A 23,492-nucleotide genomic window follows, 5' to 3' on the forward strand; every position below is an offset into this window, starting at 1 on the left:
CTTTTGACGAAGTTGTGGTGAACGCTCAAAACAGTGTGCTGTGCTCAGCACACTATGCTGTGTAGGAAAATAACGTGGGAAGATTCCTTAGGTCAGGAGAATTATACTTCATTGATTCGATTATGCCTCATCGCATTTGCTCCTACTCACCTTACATCTGGAACTGCACAAGAACTTGTTTACTCTTTTTGTTGTTAGATTTCGGTCCAGGTTCATCACATAGACTTAGCCTGTTACGAGTGTTCAGACTGTTACAGTTAGCAAGCATTGCGCCCCTCACCAGAGACATTGATAAGATCAGCGATTATTCGTCATAGGTGAGTGAGGGTACGTAAACCGTACACGGTCGGCTTGTATCGGAATGACTGAGACTACCAAGTTACGGACCTCGGCAGAGTTGTTTGATAAGAAGTTTTATTACAAGATCTTTGTAAGACTGGATAACTTCATTCACGGTATCGCCATTGAGAAATCTTTGGTCTCATCATATAATTGGATAAGATATATCATTTTTACATTCAAGGCAAATAATTCCACCTGAAGAATAATATGTAATAATTTGCACGACCACCACAATGTATGGGCTGATTGTTGTAGATCCTAGTGAAAAGTGAGCTTAAGTTTCCGAATCGCGTACTTTAGTCAAACGGAAAGTACTCTCTCCAGCTCAACGGGCGCTATACCAACCGAATGACAGGTTGTGGCCGGCTGGTGTGGTCTTGGGGCCCTAGGCGCTACGGCCTGGAACCGAGCGACCGCTACGGTCGCAGGTTCGAATCCCGCCTCGGGCATGGATGTGTGTGATGTCCTTAGGTTAGTTAGGTTTAATTAGTCTTAAGTTCTAGGTGACAGATGACCTCAGAAGTTACGTCGCATAGTGCTCAGAGCCATTTGACTGGTTGTGCGAAGTCTTCAAGAGCAGGAGCAGTGCTGTGACGAAAATTTTTCACTCAGCTACTACGCTGTTGGTATGCAGATGGAATTGTCAGTTTAAAACTGCTATTGTACGCTTCTGGTGAACGATACTGTGCGATGGAATCCACGGTAACATTATTTATTACCTCTAGTCTGTGACACCATCTTTCGTAGTTTGGTAACCTTCAAATAGTGAAAGTTAAATTTATAATTCCGTAGAAAAATTTGTTGATTTGTAATTTATTTTCAAAATGCTATGTTACCCCCTTCTCGTTCTTTTTAAGGATATAATCTGATGATGTCTTGGTTGTAAGTTGAAACGGGTAATCGTACTAAGTGTGACCTGAGGCTAAAATATGGTGCACAGACAATTGCAAAACAGTCACAATGTTTCCTTGAGGCGATTACGTGGTCTCTGTAAATCCCTTCGCTTTTCCAGGAAAATGTGGATTCACAACTAAAAGTCACATTATTGAGAAAATCGTTATTTTTCTGTAACACTTGTTTGCAGAAGTTGGTACAGTTTAGATGATTCTAAGGTTCCAGTATCAGTAACAGCTGCAGATAATACCGTTTTGGTCGTAATAGTTTCCCCAGTACTTCACACACTGTCGATGTCTGCGCTGGATGTTGTCAGCGCTCATTGGGAATCGACTTTTAAAATTCTGCTTAGTCGCTTTTGTCTTCTTTGCTGACGCGCGCTCTGTTTCAGTGGCCATCTGTGCTCAGACATCCCGTGGTGCATACGTGGTTAAACGTACACCTGGCGTCACGTCGGATTACAAGAGTTATTTGATAAGTCCAGTCAAAAACCAAGGAAAAATGTTTGTTTCCTAGACAACTCACCTTACTTCTCGGCATAGTCTCAATTGCGGGATAAAGACTTGCTCGAGCGGCCCCCGAGCATTTTCATCTCATAGGAAAAAATGGGTTGCGGGATTGCAAAACAATTAATGGTGTCCCTCAACTACGTACCCACAGACTCAGAGTTTGAATATTAAAAGTTTTGGCTGGTTTCTTTGTCTAGGGGTTGGGATACGTAGTTTCCGCATTACAAGCCAAATAATGCGGAGTCTACAGTATACAATGTGAATATACACATAAATCGAATGGTCGAAGGTTCCTATCACTCGGCAATTGCGAATTTTGAATGTAACATAGAAATTTATAAATGAAAGATTGCAATTAAATAAAATCTGCAGGTACTATTTTTAACGACTTTAAATGATGAGTACGATAGCAGAAGTACCTTTAAGATGCCGTTTATTACTGCGAAACACTTCTTGGTGTCGATGGTCCAGCAATTAAATAAAATATGAGTTGAATAACGGGGAAACAATAGAGTCCTAATGCACATAATTAGTTATGAACAACAACATACCTCGCGAGATGTTCACTTCTAAACGCATACTACGTCTTCACTGCAGAAGCCACAGAAATCTCACAAGTTCACAAGTCGGCACTACGAAATATTTCTATCTCCCGCGACCACGTGCAAACTGCTCAACACTCTCCAAGTATTTCCTGCGACCGTCCGTCGCGCCTTCCCCTCATGCATTCCCCCGTGTCCTGTGCGACCAGATGCTTCTCCGCCACTTCCATTGTCTCTCCACTGACTTCGGTAGTCGCCTACCGTCGTAACGAGCGCTGTGATTGGCTAGAGCGCCCACGCCATGTCTCCAAGCCAACGCGCACTCACAAACTTATTGAAACACATACGAAATACTCGATTTACATTTAAATAACTTGAAATAAATGTTCCTACGGCTGGACCATAAACACGCTCTAACACACATTAAATATATAAACAGATTAAATAAACATATATCAAAGGAACAGAAACAAGTTAATCCAGTAGCCTAATGTCTCTGTGATTTCTAAAACACAGTAAATATTTGACCAAGTTTTTCATGAATAGTATATATCGGATATAAACAAAGACATAGACGAATAAATATATTTATAAGCATGCTGCTACCGTTTTTTTCGTGTAATTGTGGAGTACTTATGGCCTGACGCAATCAATAGTAATCGGCCACTTAGACCTCCAATAACTCGTGTACTATTAAAGTTACATGCCTGTAATTCATACCAATTTAGGTTTAGACTAATAGCTTTCTAAAGACACGTCGATCGACAAAATCGGATGAACCATTTAGAATTTGGAAATTCGTTGCTGGGTGTTACTTGGATAATTTAGTCAGATACTAAACTTTAAACTAGATATTGAAAATCTGATTACACCATCAGAATCGTCATGCAAATAATGGTACTGTACTTGTTTCTTTTTAAGGTATCATGATTCCTCTGGCTATTATTAATTTATACATGAACTGTCTGCCATTATGGTTTCACAAAGTCCGCCATCTTTGGCACTCCCAGCATACAAATCTCCTTCATCGACACAAAGCACATTCTTCGACACAGAGTCAACGTGGAATTCCCAGCCACGCGGTCGGCCTGGACCACGGGCTGGAGCTGCTACTCTTGCTCCGGCTAATGTTCGGCACCACACGGTTGCTGACGAGCCCTGGCTTGCGTCCACGCCAACTCCATACCTAGAATATTTTCAGGGCGCCATAACTCGCTCGTTACCTCACAAGGTTCTGTCAGACTCTGCAAAATACTCGTTGACTGCAACTATCACTTCCTCATGTGATGAAAATTTCTTCCCAGCCAACCAAAGTTTCAAATTAGGAAACAGGGAGAAGTCACTTGGGGCTACGACTGGTGAATAGGGTGGATGAGGAACCTGTTCAAAGCCCAATTCATACAGTTTCGCCATTGTTATCGCTGATGTGTGGGATGGTGCATTATCATGGTAAAAGAGCATTTTTTGCGTGCAAATCTTGGTCTTTTTTCAGCTAACACAAGTTTCAAACGTTCCAACAGTGAAGTGTAATAGGGTCCAGTTAAGGTTCTGCCGTTTTCTAAGTAATCTATGAGGATTATTTCTTGGAAATCCCATAAAACAGTAGCTGTCAGAATGGCGTTTACCTTGTTCGGTGCCCTTTCACAAGCCTTTGTCCATTGTTTTGACTGCCTTTTTGACTCTGGTGTGTTGTGGTGGATTCAGGTTCTATCAGCAGTCACAAATGGGCGCAAAAGGTCTTGCTGATTGCGATTAAACATCGGCAGACATTGTGCTGAAATGTTTTGCAGGAGACGCTTTTTGTCGACTGTCAGCAATCGAGGCACCCTTGCCAGTGGTTTCTTTTGTAGTAACCTCAGTTGGACGGCCGGAGCATGCTTCGTCTTCGGTGCTTGTCCGACCGTGTTAAAAATCAGTAATTCAAAATAAATGGCTTTCTGTGATGGTGGAGATCCCGCGTGAACCTTCAGCCAGTTCTGTTTCGGTTTGTGCGGCATTTCGACCCTTCCAATGAAAAGGTTTAATAGCAGTGCTAAACTTTTTCTCGCTTTTCAATCAGACGGTTGTCATCAGTGAACTACACACAGTACATTGTTGAAATTCTGTATACGATCCTTAGAATAATCAAGCTAAAACCGTGAAGGCGCAACAAAACTTTCCATTCTTTCACGGAAGTTCACCAGGCTTATCAAACCAGCCTTGTATTCGCTAATGGAATGTCGTCACTACTACCCATTTGTTTGAAGTTCAAAGATAAAAAAAGCTATACGCTACTTTTTATCTTATCGTTTTTATTTTGTATGTTGGTATGGGTTTATTTATCGATTGTCGTTTTTTATTTGTGGTTCACTGTTGCTATAATGTTGAGCTTACATATTGTCATTTGGAAATAGCAAGTGTAGCTGTGGACACCAGAAAATGGAGTGTGAAATGGAGAAATCGAACATTTCCGAGATATTCTTCTGTCTGAGTTGAATAGGAGGGTAATAGCAGCGGAGGCTGCCAGAAACATTTGCGCCGTGTATGGGGACAATATCATTGGACAGAGCACTGCAAGAAAATGGTTTTATCGTTTCAAGGAGGATCATTTTGACATCAGTAACTCTCCACCTTCAGGAAGACTTTCGGGAATTGAGGAAGATCGTTCAAACGCGCTAACCCACAATGATCCTATCCTGTATCGTTATTGGTGATGAGAAGTGGTGTGTTTATGCTAACATACGGAAAAGGAAGGATTGGTTGAGCCCAAACAAAGCAGCAGTTTTCCGTACAGAGACGTGCGCTCGTCCACAACAGAAAATGTTAAGCATCTGGTGGAACAGCGGCAGTATGGTGTACTACGAATTGCTTCCCCGAGGTCCAACAATCACTGCTGACATTTATCGTCAACAGTTGAGACGTGTTGCAGTTGCAATCGAAGAACAACAAAAGGAAAGACTGCATGAAGTGATGCTCCTAAACGATGACGCTCGCCCGCAATCTGCTAGACTGACAAAAACGATTGGCAGGAGTAGGGTTTGGAAGGCATTCCGCACCCACCTCATGCACCTGATCTTGCGCCGTCATATTTTCATCTCTTCCGCTCTCTGTGGAGCAAGCTTCCAGAAACTTCCTTCCCGGATGAAAATGCGCGTCGAACATTGCTTGCCGAGTTCTATTTGCCTCCAAATCACGTGATTTCTACTGTCGCTGAATTGAAACGTTACCTCAGAATTGTCAGGATGTTGTAAACAGTGAAGACTAAAAGTTTATGTGTATATGTTGTATTTATTTAACTTAGGGAAAAACGCTACGAACTCCTGCACCAACTGAGTAGTCACATACCCAGGTATAGCGTCTGGCCAATTCTGCTGCTGTTGCTGTGGACGATTAACGGAAATTGCTCCACTTCATCAACAGACTAGGCCATTTCGTTTTGGCTTCCCTCGCGACATGCTACGGTAGTTTTTTGCGGGTGTTTTAATGTGGGCCAGGACTGCACACTAAAAATTAATCTACGTCTGCATCATACCTTGTAAGCCGCCTAACGGTGTGTGGCGAAGGATATTTCTGGTACCACTGACTGATTTCCCCCCTTCCCTACTCCACCCGTGAATGACGCGTGGGCAGGATGATTGTCGGTAAACTTCTGTATTAGCTCTAATTTCTCCAATGTTCTCATCGTGGTCATTTAGCGTGATGCATATGGGAGTAAGTAGAATGTTGTCCGAATCTTCCCGGAAAGTATACTGTCGAAATTTCAGTAGTAACCTCTGCATGATGGGCAACGCTTATGTTGTATTTTATTTTATTTTTCCCGAAGTGTTAAACTAAGACCGCCCCTCGTATGTCCGTAGTCGGTGGTATCGTGTGGCAGAGTTAGAAAACCGAATTTAGATTGGTAGTGCTGAAATTCCGCCATTGTTCGGTCATCATATATATACACCTAGCAAACCGCTGGTTTTAATTAAACAACTTAATAAAATTTTTAAAATGTTGAGTCATCTGAGTAAGCTTTGTATTTAGATCTCCTGTGATCAGCTAGATATTTTCAATGTAGGTGTGTGTTACTGAGAGTGCTTCCAAGATTTTAACTGTGTGTTGCAAGAACTTCTCCACTTAAAAGGCGGCGCGAATATGTAAAAATCTAAATCACGAGTTATGGAAATGAAAATTGTTAGGGAAAAACTACATTGTAAAATGATTAGAAATTGTGTTTTCGTCAGTAAGAACATACCGAATGAGCTGCGATACAATCGCTGATCATAGGACGTAAGTTCGCTGCTGTTTCATAATCACAATATTTAGTAACTACTTAACGACTTTGGATCAAAGCGAGATGTATTGTGTTGATCAGTAGTCAAGGTTGGTCGGTACAACTGTCTCTCTCTCTCTCTCTCTCTCTCTCTCTCTCTCTGTGTGTGTGTGTGTGTGTGTGTGTGTGTGTGTGTGTGTGTGTGTGTGTGTGAGAGTGAGAGAGTGAGAGAGTGAGAGAGTGACACCGAAGTTGTACCATTTCACTATTTTAAGACAGCCGCTTGTCGCCGCGGGCGCAACATCTTAGTGGTGAAGTTTTGGACGGCCGAGCGCAAATTTAGCAACGCACACCGGTTTTTGTGCCGGAACTACGATTTTCGAAGCGAACCAGACGGTTAGTGGTGATACCGACGTTTCTAAAGGGAAGTTGTGGTCAAACGAAGCAGCATTTATATTGTAACAAGCTGCAGTGTGTCATCGATAGATGTCATGGATTGTGCACTTACTCAGGGTCGAAATTGCAGCTTGTAGCGACATTTATGACTTATACGAATAATCGGAGAACATTTTTTTAATAGGCATGATAGAAAATGAAGCTATATTTGACAAAAAAGCTTGTCACAATTTCGGCATCTATTTACTTTTCTGTTGTTACTGCAAACCAATTCACAAAGAAATAATCTGAAACTTACAGGGCAATTACAATGGTATTTTAAATTTTTAAGTTGTTTTCAGAAAGCATGTTCTTACTGACATCTCGCTTGTTTTCCTTGTATCTTCAGTTATCGAAATGCCCCTCATTTAGTATTTGTATCGAAGGAAGCCCTTTTGACATTTAAATATCACATCAATGTAACGTTTTATGCGCAAAACAGCTAGACCTTACGGGGCGAAATTTTTGACGCTTCATTTACGTAGCTAGCAGCGCCAGCTCTTCGTGAAATACTTAAGTTTTCCATCAAATCACTAAGGTTTTCTTAACTACCCGGATTACGTTCAAGCCGTTGAACTTTTTGCATAACTAGGCCGCACGTTAGTCAGTTTGTCTCCGATTTGTCCATTCCCACTTTTCATTTAGCTATGAAAAACCTATTTTGTAATTTATAGGGAGTGTTGTTTTCTCTCCGCTCAAACTTCGACAAAAAATCTTTGCAGATAAGTGGCCAAAAACAGTGTAACAAATCATACACTAAGTGAAGGACAAACTACCAAAGTTTTTTGACCATGTTTGTAAATGCTCTATGGTCCACTCTTCGCCGCATGGCACACGTATAATCGATTCCAATTTTTCCCATACCCAACCCTTGCATCTGGGGAGTGACGGTAAGAACAGCTGCTGCAATGCAGTGTCGCGAGGTTTCGAGATTTTGTGGTAAAGGTGGGACGCAAACGCTGTGCTTGGCGAACAAGGAAAAATCGAGGACGTCATGTCCGGCGCCTTATTCACATAATCTCGTACACCATTGTGGCAATGTGGGCAGGCCTCATCTTGACGACTTCGCAACATTATGTCCCTCAGACGGTGCACTGTCGTTTCTGACACATCCCGAACTTTTTGCATCGCACAACCCACCATCCTTCTGGAATTTCTTGTTCCACTTCACTAGGCTGTTGTAGACTGGCAGTGTCCTATTGAAACTTGCACGGAACGTTCTTTGCGCACTCACTACCTAATGGCAGCTGGCAAATTTTAGTCACAAAATGTTTTCTTTGTCTTACTCACCACGATTTTCAGCAACTACTGTTGGTGGCGTCCTTGACAATGTTTTTCTTCTATAATTTCACAGCTCCGCCTAAAAAAAAGCACTTTTGTTTCACATCCTGTATGATATGTTATGTTCAGTGATTTACCTAAAGCGATTTCTTAAAATGTTTCATAGGCTTTACAATTACCCTGCATAAACTTCAGATGTTCGCGTCTGGTGGCAGTTCTTTGAAAGAAAGTGCCAGATTTCGTTATCGCGTAGGAATGGTTTAGAATAAATAAATCCTCCTCCTCCTCATTTATCCTTTGAACTGATAGTTTGTTATTCAGGATGCTTTTTGGTATTCTTTTCACGGCAAGGGTAATCCAGGTGATCACATAATGTGTAGAACCTTCGCTGCAGTGGTATATCTTTTCGGAGAATTTCATGTAATTCTGTAATTACCCTTCTTGTCGCGAACTTCGTAGTAACCGTTCGGAGCATATGTCAGTAACATAGCTGCCGATTTCGTAGCATCTTCTCCAGATTGATGCTGCTCCGTATTGCCCGCAAATTTCGTAGTTGGTAAACGTGATTGCAGCCTCACGCCCACCGTCTAGTATAGCATTTTTGGTGCCTGTGTCAAAAGTTCGTCGTCCTACCCCATTTGTCATCTGCATAGCACGAAATAGCTTAGACAAGTGAATGAGGAACATATTTTCGCCGAATGATGCCTAGAGTTAAGATGTATGTATTTGATCTGGGCTGAAAACATCAATAAAAATACTGCTTCGTCGGCTTCTGCCTCAGTGGAGCCGTTGTAGTGTTGAGCGATAGTTTGCTCGGCCGTGGATGTATCCAATTATAATGATGAGCTGGTTCATGTCGTGTCGTGTTCGTATCACCTGAACTGTCACAAGACGCCTCATTGATCGACGGTTTCCATAAATTTCAGTGTGTTGCGTCTCTAAAATTAAGATTTTTGGAGACTGTGGGAGAAGTGCTTGCTGTTGGAAGCTTTGCGTCGGTCAGTGAATCATACCCGAGCTGTTCAACTTGGTAAGGTACTGCCACCAAGGGCACATATTGTTCTGTGAGGAAACGTTGTTAAACAGCACATACCCTCCAAACACTGAGAATTGCGTTCCGTGTTTCTAATGAATTCACCCTAGTTGATAGACAATAGCCTTACCTTAACCTACTTTCCTTTGTCTGTCGCTGAACTTAATGCGCTGTGTCATAATAGGATCGTAATCGCGCATTTCCTCTCGCTGTTGACATGTTTAGTCAAGAGAATATGTAGTTAACGGTTGTAGCAATAAGTGGAAGAAATGACAGAGGTAGTAATATAGTACCTATCTCTAGTTACAAAACTAATTATTATGGCGTTGAAAATTTCCTCGAATATGACGAGATGGGTTCTACGTGGCATTGATCTACGCTGCGTCTACGGGTACGACCAGAGACTTCAGTTTTCTTACAGTTGATTTCCTAGCAACAGCTTCCTGGTTAAATTTCTTTTTCCGTTCCTCCACAAATGAAAATTACAGTGTATTTGTTGTTAAAATGCCGAAATGTGTGAAGTTAAAAATACTACTACTGTTCGATACGCTATGCAGTACACAGTTTACCTAGGTATTAAACGGTAGTTGTAGACTAAAAGTAACTTTTGTGAAGCCAGGGTTGCGGAATATGGCAGATGGTTCATCCTAGAAAAGTAGTTAAGTACGGGCCTTCAGGCCGCTTCGCAACTCTATCATGGTATTGCCGCTAGGAAACGACAGCACTAAGCGGCGTCCGAATCGTTCGGTAAGCGGCCTCTTCCGCCTGGGTGGTGTCAAATGGATTGCTCCTCAGGAAGCTCAGCCAGCCTTGGTTGCACATTGATTTGGTATTCTACGGTTCCCGATCTGTGACCTGGTCTGCGCCGCCCGTCCGCTATAACCGTAAGACCTGGCCGTTGCTTGGGCCCGGGCCATTTGGAGTTGCTTGGGCCCGGGCCATTTGGAGCGACAGCGTAACGGTGTGTGTCAAGGGGAACCGAAACCTGACTTGGCCCTCCGTATAAAGTATGGTACAGACATCTAAAGGAAAAAAAATTAAAACTAAAATTTTACGTCCCCAATGTGAGCTTTGCGTGAAATGGGGTGGATTTCTTCGTGGCACTTCATTTGTACGTGATGGTATTCAAAAATTCCCGAATTACGTCGCCTTCAAAGCGGCCTCCAGGCGACCGAATAAGGCATACTCCGATCCCACTGCTTCCGCTACTTTTGAACTGTGTAAGTGGTATTCAAATGAAAGGGAGGCATATGGAAAAATTAAGTAAAATGTTTATTATTTCAAAAAATAATTGTCGTATCTGTTAAATATATTTATCCCGCTCTGAGACAAGACTGTCATTGCCTTAATGGAATAATGTTGTCGGTTACATATTTTCGTCCGAAGCAAATCGACGACCACGTGTGTATTCCTTCAGGGCTCCAAAAATATAGAAATCGCATGTGGGAGAGACCGGGACTGTATGAAGGACGTGTAAGGGCTTTCCAAGGAAACGTGCGCAGTATAGCCGAAATACCCTGCACACCAGCACCGGGAAAGTCGTCATAACCTTTCTCGTTGACTGCAAGGACCCGCTGCTCATTGACTTTCTTGAAGACGTTTGTGACGCAGTCTTGGGCTAGTCTTTGGACAGGCAATATGTATTTGCTGTGGACCAATTGTATTTCAAGTAAAAGTAACGTAGTGATTAAAATGCCTCGGAAAATGTCTGTGTGATATATCTCGTGTACACGATCTCATGTGCTAATTCAACGCCGACGTTGGTGGCCGAGTGGTTCTAGGCGCTACAGTATGGAACCGCGCGACCGCTACGGTCGCATCCTCGGGCATGGATGTGTGTGATGTCCTTAGGTTAGTTAGGTTTAAGTAGTTCTAAGTTCTAGAGGACTGATGACCTCAGAAGTTAAGTCCCATAGTGCTCAGAGCCATTCGAACCATTTGCTAATTCAACTGATATGGAAATTTTTATGAACTTGCGATGTTGCTCGATAAGTGAAGATACGCCGCGAAATTGAATTCGGGTATTGCTGTCAGACCAACTCTAAAGCCTGTTTTTGCTAATTTTTAGTAAAATAAGGTGGCATACTTTTATTTCAAGACTTACATTGTAGTGACGTTAAGACACACTCTCTTAAGATTGTTCATCATTTACAGTTAATCTTATGCGTCTGAGAATCCGCGACCGGCGTAAAAGAAAGGCAATGGGGGACAACGAGACAGCTTAACAAGACATGGGGTTAGCTCTTGTGCTAGGAAAACTGCAAGAGGGGCTTCTCGTTAAAAGTTGGTTAACGTAGCACTTATCACATGCAACATTTCGCAAAGAACAATTGCGCTGTGAACATGTCGCATGCAGTAATGTCACGCAGGGACATTCTCTCTCTCATCCTAATTTGTTAATTAGTGAGTAAAGAGATAGGAGCCGCTACAGTAGCCACGAACACAATTTTCGTCACCTGTGGCAAGCTTTGTTTGAAAGTTTGTATTGTTTCGAAACAGTTTTTTCTGCTCCTTGCGAATTTCCACGCGATTTTCCTTCTGATTGCCTTGAATCAGTCATCGCACAAACTTCGCCGCAGTCCTTTCCATCTTCAGTTCTTCTGATGCGTTCTCGTGTGCTAGAACATTTCCCAATGTGTTGCAGAGGTCTTGTAGGGTCCGTCTACGACTTGCTGAATGAAGCTCTCTTACTTCGTGAAGATTTTCTGGTGATGTGCTAGCTGACGGCGACCAGAACGATCGTAATCATCAGTCGTCGTTCCCCAATTTTTGAAACCCTTACACTAGTCTTGTCTGTGCCTGACCTAAATCGTTGTCTCCTAAAGTTTGCTTCAGCATTTGGTGCGGTCTAGCGGCGATTTTCTTCCAGGTCAGCCATCGCAGAACCGCAAACATACAATGCAACGGAAATACGTGTACCAACAGCTAACCAAATTATTGTGGCTTTCGTGGTCACTTGCTGTTGGATTGGCGGTCGATTTCCTGTTATGGTCACAACACCGGTTTAATCCGAATGTTAAAACCGTTCAAAATAACCGTTTTCTGAAATAACCATTTTCTGAAATAACCCATTTTCTGAAATAACCCATTTTCTGAAATAACCCATTTTCTGAAATAACCCATTTTCTGAAATAACCCATTTTCTGAAATAACCCATTTTCTGAAATAACCCATTTTCTGAAATAACCCATTTTCTGAAATAACCCATTTTCTGAAATAACCCATTTTCTGAAATAATCCATTTTCTGAAATAATCCATTTTCTGAAATAATCCATTTTCTGAAATAACCCATTTTCTGAAATAACCCATTTTCTGAAATAACCCATTTTCTGAAATAACCCATTTTCTGAAATAACCTATTTTCGGCTCTTTACTCTATTATTTCTTGTAATATAGAAATCGAACAATGGTTGAAAAATTACCACTTCCCCAGTTTCAAGATACATAGACTCAAAATATCAAATAGGCAAATAAAAAGAAAACTGAGTCCATCCACCATTCGCTGACTTTCCCGAAAAGTGATACTCGGTTAAATATTAGAAAAAATACCAGTATTCTTCTATTGATTCTACTTTTTGAAACTCTGTTCAAAAATCATATTGTAATCGAGGATCATACCACAATTTGGGCATTACGAAAAAACAGTGCTAAAAGGTGAAAACTGAGGTTAGAGCACTAGTATTCGTATTAGTTTTTTCCTTTTTCAAAGTTTTAAGTTTCTCTCCTTACATGGTGTCGCAAGTTTGTTGTGGCTCCACCCCTTCTTAATCTTTTAAAGCAAATGGAACACTGTACTTCATTTATACCGCACATCGAAAAATACTTCACGACTAGGGATGGTGCCGTTCTGTAAATTTCAGACGACGATAGCGTGGAAGTAATCTACAGACCAGCTGTGTCGAGACTGGCACACTGCATGTACACGCGTACCTGCCAATCGGTCATGCCTCGTGGTAAGAGGTATTTTTTCGACTCATCGACGCTGTTCCATTTCTTGTGCTGTGTGTTTGCTGCTCGTTTCTGTCGGCATTGTTATTAAAGTAACGTTGATCGCTTTCCACATTTTCTATAATAACGGAGTATTTCAAAGCATAGGAAATTTTACGAATAAAAATTATTAATTGTAAGAAAAGGTTTATTTAAAAACCAAACATTTTAGCACTGCTACTATGGCTAATTGATATTTCGGTGTTTTGAAACACAGACCAAACAAACATCGAAAAATACTGGTTATTCAGAACTAAAATATCGGTTTTAACTGATCGTTTTTTACTATCGTTAAGTTGCTGTCGTATCGTCTCTCGGCTTCTGTCTCGGGTCCTTCGGCCAACGTTTGTTTGATTTTTCTGATGTTTCGCCTTCACGATTGACTGGCATTGTCACAGGTCCACCCTCCATTGTTGGTGGGGGACTGGAATCGAACTCGCGGCAGGAGATTGTAATTATGTACTTGTCGACCCAACGTCTGAAGGCTATTTCCTTGGTGATGGCCGTCGTAGTTCTCTCCGTACTACTTCAAACGGTAGTTCGGTGCAGCACAGGAATCCAGGATCCTTTTACCTTGAACTTTTTCTCATTCTTGTTGAAGCTGTTGTCATGTTTCTGGATGTCTGTGGCAATTCTTTAATATGCATGCTTGATAATTCACCACTACGATGACACCTGTCTCGGCGAATTTTAATGTGAGGTTATTATGTGGTCAGTCTCTCACACCGAGTGCTCCGACACGACCAGTTCATCCACTTGTCCGCCAGCCGGTGTGGCCGTGCGGTTCTAAGCGCTTCAGTTTGGAACCGCGTGACCGCTACGGTCGCAGGTTCGAATCCTGCCTCGGACATGGATGTGAGTGATGTCCTTAGGTTAGTTAGATTTAGGTAGTTCTAAGTCTAGGGGACTGATGACCACAGATGTGAAGTCCCATAGTGCTCAGAGCCATCCACTTGTCCCAACTTGAAGTAACGTTTATGTTTGGTGTCCAGTCATTCCAACGTGAACGCTTCCACAAGTACACGGTATGCGGCATGTTCCCGTCATTACAATTGACTCCATCGTGTAAAATGTCAGTAAGTGCAGTGTCCTTGCTCTTGAGACAAAGATTAATGTGTAATTGGGAGGAAAAGTGGCTACAAGAGAGGAATGGGAAGCGTAGCCTTCTAAAACTTACTACCAGGTCCAGTCATCGTTTCTGTCAGTGACAGCCGGAATGGAGTCTTATTAGCGCGAATCTTATTGTACACTGTCCTCTGAGCCATGCATTCTATTTCGGCGATGAGAAACGCCAGTATGGGAAGGTTGTGATGATCAGATTGCAACGCTACACATACACTGAAGGGCCAAAGAAACTGGTATAGCCATGCGTATTCAAATAAAGAGACACATAATACAGGCAGAATACGGCGCTGCGGTCGGCAAGTGTCTGGCACTGTCGTTTGATCTGTTTCTACTGCTACAGTGGCAGGTTGTCAAGATTTGAGTGAGTTTAAACGTGGTGCTACTGTCGGCGCACGAGCGATGGGACACAGCATCTCCGAGGTAGCGATGAGTGGGGATTTCTCCGTACGACCATTTCACGAGTGTACCGTGAATATCAGGAATCCTGTAAAGCATCAAATAACCGGCATCGCTGCGGTCGGAAAAAGATCCTGCAAGAACGGGGCCAACGATGACTGAGGAGAATCGTTGAATATGACAGAAGTGCGACGCTTCCGCAAATTGCTGCAGATTTCAGTGCTGGGCCTTCAAGTGTCAGCGTGGGAACCATTAAATGGAACATAATAGATATGGGTTTTCGGAGCCGAAGGCCCACTCGTGTACCCTTGATGACTGCACGGTACAAAGCTTTACGCCTTGCTTGGGCTCGTCAATATCGACATTGTACTGTTGACGACTGGAAACATATTGCCTGGTCGGACGAGTGACGTTTTAAATTGTAATGAGCGGATGAATCCATGGAACCTGCTTGTCAGCAGGGGTCTGTTCAAGCTGGTGGAGGCTCTGTAATAGTGTGGGGCACGTGCAGTTGGAGTGATATGGGACCCCTGACACGTTTCGATACGGTTCTGACAGGTGACACGTACGTAAGCACCCTGTCCTATCACCTGCATCCATTCATCTTCATTGTACATTCTGATGGACTTGGGCAATTCCAGCAGGACAATGCTACACCCCACACGATCAGAATTGCTACAGAGTGGCTCCAGGAACACTCTTCCGAGTTTAAACACTTCCGCTGGCCACCAAACTCCCCAGACATGGATGTTATTGAGCATATCTGGGATTCCTTGCAACGTGCTGTTCAGAAGAGATCTCCACCCCTTCGTACTCTTACGGATTTATGGACAGCCCTGCAGGATTCATGGTGTCAGTTCCCTCCAGCGCTTTCAGACATTAGTCGCGTCCATGCAATGTCGTGTTGCGGCACTTCCGCGTGCTCGCGGGGACCCAACACGATATTAGGCAGGTGTACGAGTGTCTTTGGCTCTTCAGTGTATTTTGCTTGAGGAACGAAACATTCTTCGATCTGAACGCGAAAGACTGAGAAACTCGATGTATTTCTTAGTAGATATAAGTTTATCATATTTTACAGCTTAATTGATGAAACAAAGACAGCAGGACGGCCAAGATAATAGTAATAACAAAGAGAAGTAGACGATCAAACTGCTGATACTGATAATACTGTAGTTCTGGCATATAAAGCAATAGAATGCCGTAGATACAGTTCTGGGGCGAAATATCGGAAGCATTCATGAAATTCCCACAACAGGCAGTACAGCTGTATAAGCTGTGAATGCATCTTGTATTCAGGCGAGAGCACATAAGCTACCAGTGGAACTGACATCTATTTTAGTAGACAAAGTTGATTGAAAGCATTTTAATTTCTTTTACCGTGGGTAGGAAAGAGAGAGAGAGAGAGAGAGAGAGAGAGAGAGAGAGAGAGAGAGAGAGAGAGAGTGTTACCATCTTTGATACATGACTTCCACCCCACTCACAAGAATGTCTGTATTTGATCAGCAGTCATATGACATTGGTAGTGGTTGTTCAGGAGAGATTTTCTCGTGGACAACATACTTTGTTTCAGTGGACGACTTATGGTGGATAATGAAAACAGGTAAGAAGACGTGAAGAAAACATGATGTTTTTAATGAGTTGAATCTAAGAAATCTAACCGGTCTTGAACTTATTTTTGCGGGTGTAATGTTTTACCAAAAATGTTATCTAGATACAGCCCATTGGAAACACCCTGTAAGGATGTATCATATGATTTATCGACGGAATTCTGTTGTGTTGTGGAATCTGCCAGCCAGAATATAGACAGTTCTTTACAAAGTCAAGAATTCACTTACATCAATGTAATTTCAATGATCAGTCCCATCCCAATATATCCAATATCTCACTCACTCCCTCCCTCCCTCCATCCCTCTCCCTCCTCGTCCCAGTGTCTCAACCAAAACACCGGTTTAGTTTATGCGGTGCTCTATCGTCCTGTTAGACATGTGTAAACGGTAATAAAAAAAACCAGAACTACGGAGTAGCCGAAAAGCGCATGTGTGAGGCGCAAATGTTAGTATGCCTGGAAGGTGAGGTGGTAGAGCGTCAGAGCGTCGTGCTAAAGGTCCCGAGTTCGAAACCCACTGATGTCTATTTTTTAACAGCTTACGCGTGAAGTTGTTATATGGGAAATCATTTTTGTGACATGTAAAAAAGGACGTTTCAGAGTTTGTAGCAATGTTCTTTCGGCAGTCTGCTTTCGCTTCGTTAGTTGAAAGTAGCAAACCTATAGAGCACATTTGAATAGACAGGTGTGGTGTTACATATACGGATATACGCTAAAGGTTTGCTACTTTCAACTAACGAAGCGAAAGCAGACTGACAAAAGAACATTGCTACAAACTAGGAAACGTCCGTTTTACGTGTCAGGAAAATGTTCTCTCATATTACAGTTTCACGCGTAAGCTGTTAAAAAAAATCGACGTCAGTGGGTTTCGAGCTCGGGACCTTCAAAGGTGATCTGACATCTAACGACTCTCCAGAGATATTGACGTTTGCACCTCACTGATACGCCTCACCCTTGCTCTGTAGCTGTACTGGTCATACTTTTAATTACCGTTTACACATGTTCTACTGGACGATAGCGCACAGCTCAAACTAAATCGGAGTTTTCGTTGATACTCTTATTGACATACAATGGTTGGTAACCGATGCGAGTGTCTCGACGTATGGGGGTTTGGGTGTGAGACCTATGGAAAGGTGGACACCTTGTTAGATAATAAATCAGGTACGTCATTTAGTAACAATAGGTTTCTGAAGAAAATAATAACGAAGCAATTTCAAAGATTTATAAACTCAAATATCCACTTTTCGAAGTCTTGTAATGTAAAGTAAATAAATGCGTGATGTATAATACATTAACCAGAGAGCAAATAGCGAATAAAATAAACATTATTGCTCGAAGTAACTGATGATGATCAGGGCAGTTGTGCAAATATTGTGCAAACTGAAACCCACAAACCGGCTGGATGCCTTACAGCGTCGTGTATCAGATTGCAAAAATTAGGATGTGAAGTGGGACCGGCATACGACTCATCAAGCGAAGCACCAATAGACTATATCCGAAGTTAAAGGAAACTCCGTGCGTTTTCACATAAACCTTTTAATATTAATATGGGCTATCAAGACCGATGAGATTTGACGCTTTATTGACGAAATATTTCAATTTCGAAATTGAACCCACGGATTGATGTGTTGCATCTTCGTGCATTTCTTTCGCAGCATGGATTACAAAAAAAAAGCAGGAATGGTACGGAGGGCGAAATGATCGACTCGGTGCGTATAGAATTTTGGGAGAAAACATACTCTTTTTCTCCAGTAATACAATGCTGTAGGCGTTTTGTCGCAACAAAGGGATGATCGCAACCGGGCACACCGTTGGGCATGGCGCCGTGACAGTGCTGCGAAGTACTCACCGTTGCCGCGTCGCTACTAGCAGGGAGTCGTTGGCGGAGAAGTGTTCTCCGGCGTAGCCAGTCGTGGTGTGGTGGCTCGCGTCCGCCGCCGCTGCTGCCCACGGAAAGGCGGCCAATCCTGCTGTGCTGCTAGCGGCCAGCACGTGCCAAGCACTAATGCGTCACAATCAGGGCTGCCTTGTGGCCCATCAGGAACGGCGCTTCGTCTTGCCTCTATTCACGGGCAAGATGGCACGTTGTACTCGTGGCTTGCTTCACTAATTGTTTGTTCCTCTGGAATTAGCGCCCGGAAGAAGTATGGGCGCCGCGTTGCACTTCCGACTTTTCTCCTTCTCTCCTTTTCTCCGTCCAAGAGGCTGCACTTAGTAATATTTACTCTCAAAAACCAATTACAATTACTTTACTTTTTTCGCAGTAGGCTCAAATGAAATCAACTATGTGATGTTAATTATATGTTTATTTACAAAATATGCAAATTTAACATAAAAACTCTTGTAATATATCTTTATTCAGTGTCAAACTGTTGTTCATCGTCCTGTTTGTCATCTTCGCCTTCCTGTATAGTTTCATCGCTAGCGCCGGCCGGTGTGGCCAAGCGATTCTAGGCGCTTCAGTCTGGAACCGCGGCGACCGTTACGGTCGCAGGTTCGAATCCTGCCTCGGGCATGGAAGTGTGTGATGTCCTTAGGTTAGTTAGGTTTAAGTACACTACTGGCCATTAAAATTGCTACACCAAGAAGAAATGCTGATGATAAACGGGTATTCATTTGACAAATATACTAGAACTGACATGTGATTACATTTTCACGCAATTTGGGTGCATAGATCCTGAGAAATCAGTACCCAGAACAACCACCTCTGGCCGTAATAATGGCCTTGATACGCCTGGGCATTGAATCAAACAGAGCTTGGATGACGTGTACAGGTACAGCTGCCATACAGCTTCAACACGGTACCACAGTTCATCAAGAGTAGTGACTGGCGTATTGTGACGAGCCAGTTGCTCGGCCAAGATTGACCAGACGTTTTCAATTGGTGAGAGATCTGGAGAATGTGCTGACCAGGGCAGCAGTCGAACATTTTCTTTATCCAGAAAGGCTTCCTACAGGACCTGCAACATGCGGTCGTGCATTATCGTGCTGAAATGTAAGGTTTCGCAGGGATCGAATGAAGGGTAGAGCCACGGGTCGTAACACATCTGAAATTTAACGTCCACTGTTCAAAGTGCCGTCAATGCGAACAAGAGGTGACCGAGACGTGTAACCTATGGCACCCCATACCATCACGCCGAGTGATACGCCAGTATGGCGATGACGAATACACGCTTCCAATGTGCTTTCACCGCGATGTTGCCAAACACGGATGTGACCATCATTATGCTGTAAACAGAACCTGGATTCATCCGAAAAAATGACGTTTTGTCATTCGTGCACCCAGGTTCGTCGTTGGGTACACCATCGCAGGCGCTCCTGTCTGTGATGCAGCGTCAAGGGTAACCGCAGCCATGGTCTTCGAGCTGACAGTCCACGCTGCTGCAAACGTCGTCGAACTGTTCGTGCAGATGGTTGTCGTCTTGCAAACGTCCCCATCTGTTGACTCAGGTATCGAGAAGTGGCTGCACGATCCGTTACAGCCATGCGGATAAGATGCCTGTCTTCTCGTCTGATAGTCATACGAGGCCGTTGGGAACTAGCACGGCATTCCGTATTACCCTCCCGAACCCACCAATTCCATATTCTGCTAACAGTCATTGGATCTCGACCAAGGCGAGCAGCAATGTCGCGATACGATAAACCGCAATCGCGATGGGCTACAATCCGACCTTGATCAAAGTCGGAAACTTGATGGTACGCATTTCTCCTCCATACACGAGGCATCACAACAACGTTTCACCAGGCAACGCCGGTCAACTGCTGTTTGTGTATGAGAAATGGGTTGGAAACTTTCTTTGTGTCAGCACGTTGTAGGTGTCTCCACCGGCGCCAACCTTGTGTGAATGCTCTGAAAAACTAATCATTTGCATATCACAGCATCTTCTTCCTGTCGGTTAAATTTCGCGTCTGTAGCACGTCATCTTCGTGGTGTAGCAATTTTAATGGCCAGTAGTGTGTTGGTTTACAATATATGCAAATTTAACATACTAACTCTTGCCATATTTCTTTAATCAGTGTCAAACTGTTGGTCATCGTCATTTTTGTCATCTTCGTCCTCCTGTATAGTTTCATCGCTATCATTTTCATGTAGAGGTAAAGTCGATGTGTTTGCGACCATTAGACTAGCTGCCTCTTGCGAAAATGGGACACTTTTCTTACGATGCCGTGGGCTGCTACAACTTGAAGGGTATCAACTTAATAACAGTCTGTGTAGTACATCTTTGTTACAATCCACGCGTGAAAATTAACGAGCGTAATGTATTCTGTATTGCTGTATGTGCTTGCTGCCGGCCTCAGCTGCTTCCTCTGACAATTGATCCACAGGTACAACTACTTTAGATATGACTTCGGCACCATGCTTTAAAACTTTATAAAGTGTTGGTGACATGGGATGCCAGTCACACAGATCAGTATACATTTTTGCAATTTCACGAGCAAAGACATCAAATTTCTCAGTAACAGTGGTGTCGCCATTCTAAATCATTTTCAGGATTTCTTTGAATCGTGTAATTAAATCCACATTGAGACGAGTGATTCGAGAAGAATAGTGGGTCTAGAATGTACAACAGAGTAAACGCAAAACTGCTATGTTACAATAGTTCAACGAATTTCTTTCATTCTGAATAAATAAAATCAGAATCGCGGATAAGGGCGGACATCGTTATTGTGTTAAGCAATTGTTAAAAGTCGACATTACATGCCTGTAAAGGAAGTATAATTGATACCCCACAGGTAACTAAAAACATTGAAATCTCAAGATTTTGATTGTGTATAAAGGTACAATTTAAACAATAAAACACTAAATATATGATGTAAGTTACAGTACATAAAAAGGTTCAAATGGCTCTGTGCACTAAGGGACGTAACATCTGTGGTCATCAGCCCCCTAGAACTTAGAACTACTTAAATCTAACTAACCTAAGGACATCACACACATCCATGCCCCAGGCATGATTCGAACCTGCGACCGTAGCGGTCACGCGGTTCGAGACTGAAGCGCCTAGAACCGCACGGCCACACCAGCCGGCTACAGTACATACCTTTCTTCCATATTCAGTAGGTGTTTTTATCTAAACCGAACAACAAAAGTGAGAAATAAATGTTATAAACAAGAGCGTACGCAGAAGCACATTTATTTTGTACTATGTCTTGTTTGCGAGTGACTTTGGGAGAGGCGGCGGGCGCGTAGACGAAGATTCTTGGCCATTTTGATTTTTGACCGGTTTTAGAGTGCTGTTGGCAGGATAAGTTACCAGAATCCACCTATTTGTAAACCCAGACGAACGTGGGAATGGAATCTATTTCACTAAATGGCTAGCCCTGGGTCATGGTCCCATTTGCAGGTTGCCAGTCTACTTCTAAGTGCTACAAAAAATTGATTGTTGTAAATTTTATTTCACATTCTTTAAATAACAAGATAGGCCTACCTTCATGTAATTTGGAGACTTTGTCTGAAAATGCATAGGCAGCACGTGTATAAAAACATATTTTAAGTAGTTGGATCATAACCGTAATAGTTACTGTGTAACGTTTGGCCATATTAGCTCGACACAAATATAATTAATATATTGTGAAATATTTTTCGGTTTTCAGTCATACGATTTTTCTCGTTTCAACAAAACCTATGCGTTTGCAACATGTAAACTTCGCCTAAGAAACTGTGTAGCATTCCTCAATTATTTGAATTGTGACACCATGGCAACTGAAGCATTGACGCTGTATTGGAAGAATTAGTAAATGCCTCAACGGACGAAGGAGCACTTTCCAAGTTTGAAGATCATGGAAATATTGCATTTATAAAAACAAGTGTGGTGGTGGTGGTGGTGGTGGTGGTGGTGGTGGTGGTGGTGGTGGTGGTGATGATGATGATGACACTAACGACAGTCCGCAACATGCACAAAACAGTATACAGTCATTTCCTTCTAAAAATAGGAATAAGGAATGTCCACCAGTACAACATGGCCGTCTTATCAGCTTCGAATATCACGAAGGATACCCTAGGAGTTACTAGGTATGCAACCAGCAAAACAAGTGACGCAAAAAGTTCATTTGATGTAGGATTTTGAACAGTGCTTCATAATGAAATAATAGAAATGCCAGATATTGAGAGGCAGAATAATGTTGGAAAAACTAAGGAAGTAACTGGTAGCAGAACACATGGCACTAAGGAACGTATTTCCCAAGACTACAAGATTATCTGAGAATGATTGGTTGCATCTAAAACGCTGAAGGTGTGTCAGAATCAGTAACAACACGAAAACTTCCTAAACTACGCACTGTAAGATGTGTAAAAATAGCCATGACAGTAAAACAAATATATGGCGTGTGAAATTAAAACACGTTTGCGAAACAAGAGTCACCTCCTCGTGACCAAACTGCAAGTAAGAAGAAAAGTTAGAAAGTATTGCTTTAAAAAATGTTGCCTGTAATGAAAACAGTGCTTCAAACTACAATCAGTAAAGCATCGAAAAAGTATGAAAAGAAAAATACTGTAATGTTTTCTAAAATGATGCCTTATTGAAAACTGTCATTCAGTTTACCCCCATTGAAAATTTATGAGTAGTGTTGGTAATTAAGTTTTGTGTATAATAATAATAATAATAATAATAATAATGAACAAGCACAAATAGAACACGAAGTGACACAGATGTTAGATATAGAAGAAAAATTTCAGCTAACATATATAGAATACAAAGACACAAATACAGACATTAGACCATTCTTGCATAGACCACCAAATAACCCACAAGTCGAAACAACAATAAAAACAATCAACACAATCATACACAACAAAATAAATGAAAACACAACTATGGAAGAGTTACAACTACTGGTTTATATAGGAGCACTCACTACACTAAATATACACACTAGGCAGAGATCAGAACCAACCAACACACAGAAGAAATCCACAAAACCAGCATGGCAACACAGGCTACAGATCAAAATAGAAAAACTGAGAAAAGACATCGGACAGCTAACACAATTTATAAGAAATGAAATCTCGGAAAAAAAAGAAAAAGGTTAGGTAAAATCTCACAACAAGAAGCGACAGAGCAATTAGATGAAAAGAAGCAGAAATTACAAGCATTAGCCAAACGACTC

General features: G+C 42.3%; 2 protein-coding genes across 7 annotated transcripts in view; one reads left to right on the forward strand and one right to left on the reverse strand.

The window, feature by feature from the left end:
* Positions 1-18,329, reverse strand: part of LOC124616180 (elongation of very long chain fatty acids protein AAEL008004-like) — a 114,528-nt gene extending 96,199 nt beyond the window's left edge. For 2 of the 3 annotated variants that reach the window (XM_047144472.1, XM_047144469.1), the window contains exon 1: positions 18,235-18,294. The gene's annotated coding sequence lies outside the window, so the exon portion shown is untranslated. Of the gene's footprint in view, positions 1-8,246; positions 8,317-18,234 lie in introns of all 3 variants that reach the window. The other variant, XM_047144470.1, reaches the window with a different exon arrangement.
* The window catches only part of LOC124616179 (oxysterol-binding protein-related protein 9), a 504,981-nt gene that overhangs the window by 121,347 nt on the left and 360,142 nt on the right, over positions 1-23,492 (forward strand). The gene's annotated exons all lie outside the window — the stretch shown is intronic.

Source organism: Schistocerca americana, chromosome 5 (genome assembly GCF_021461395.2).
Source record: "Schistocerca americana isolate TAMUIC-IGC-003095 chromosome 5, iqSchAmer2.1, whole genome shotgun sequence".
NCBI lineage: Eukaryota > Metazoa > Arthropoda > Insecta > Orthoptera > Acrididae > Schistocerca > Schistocerca americana.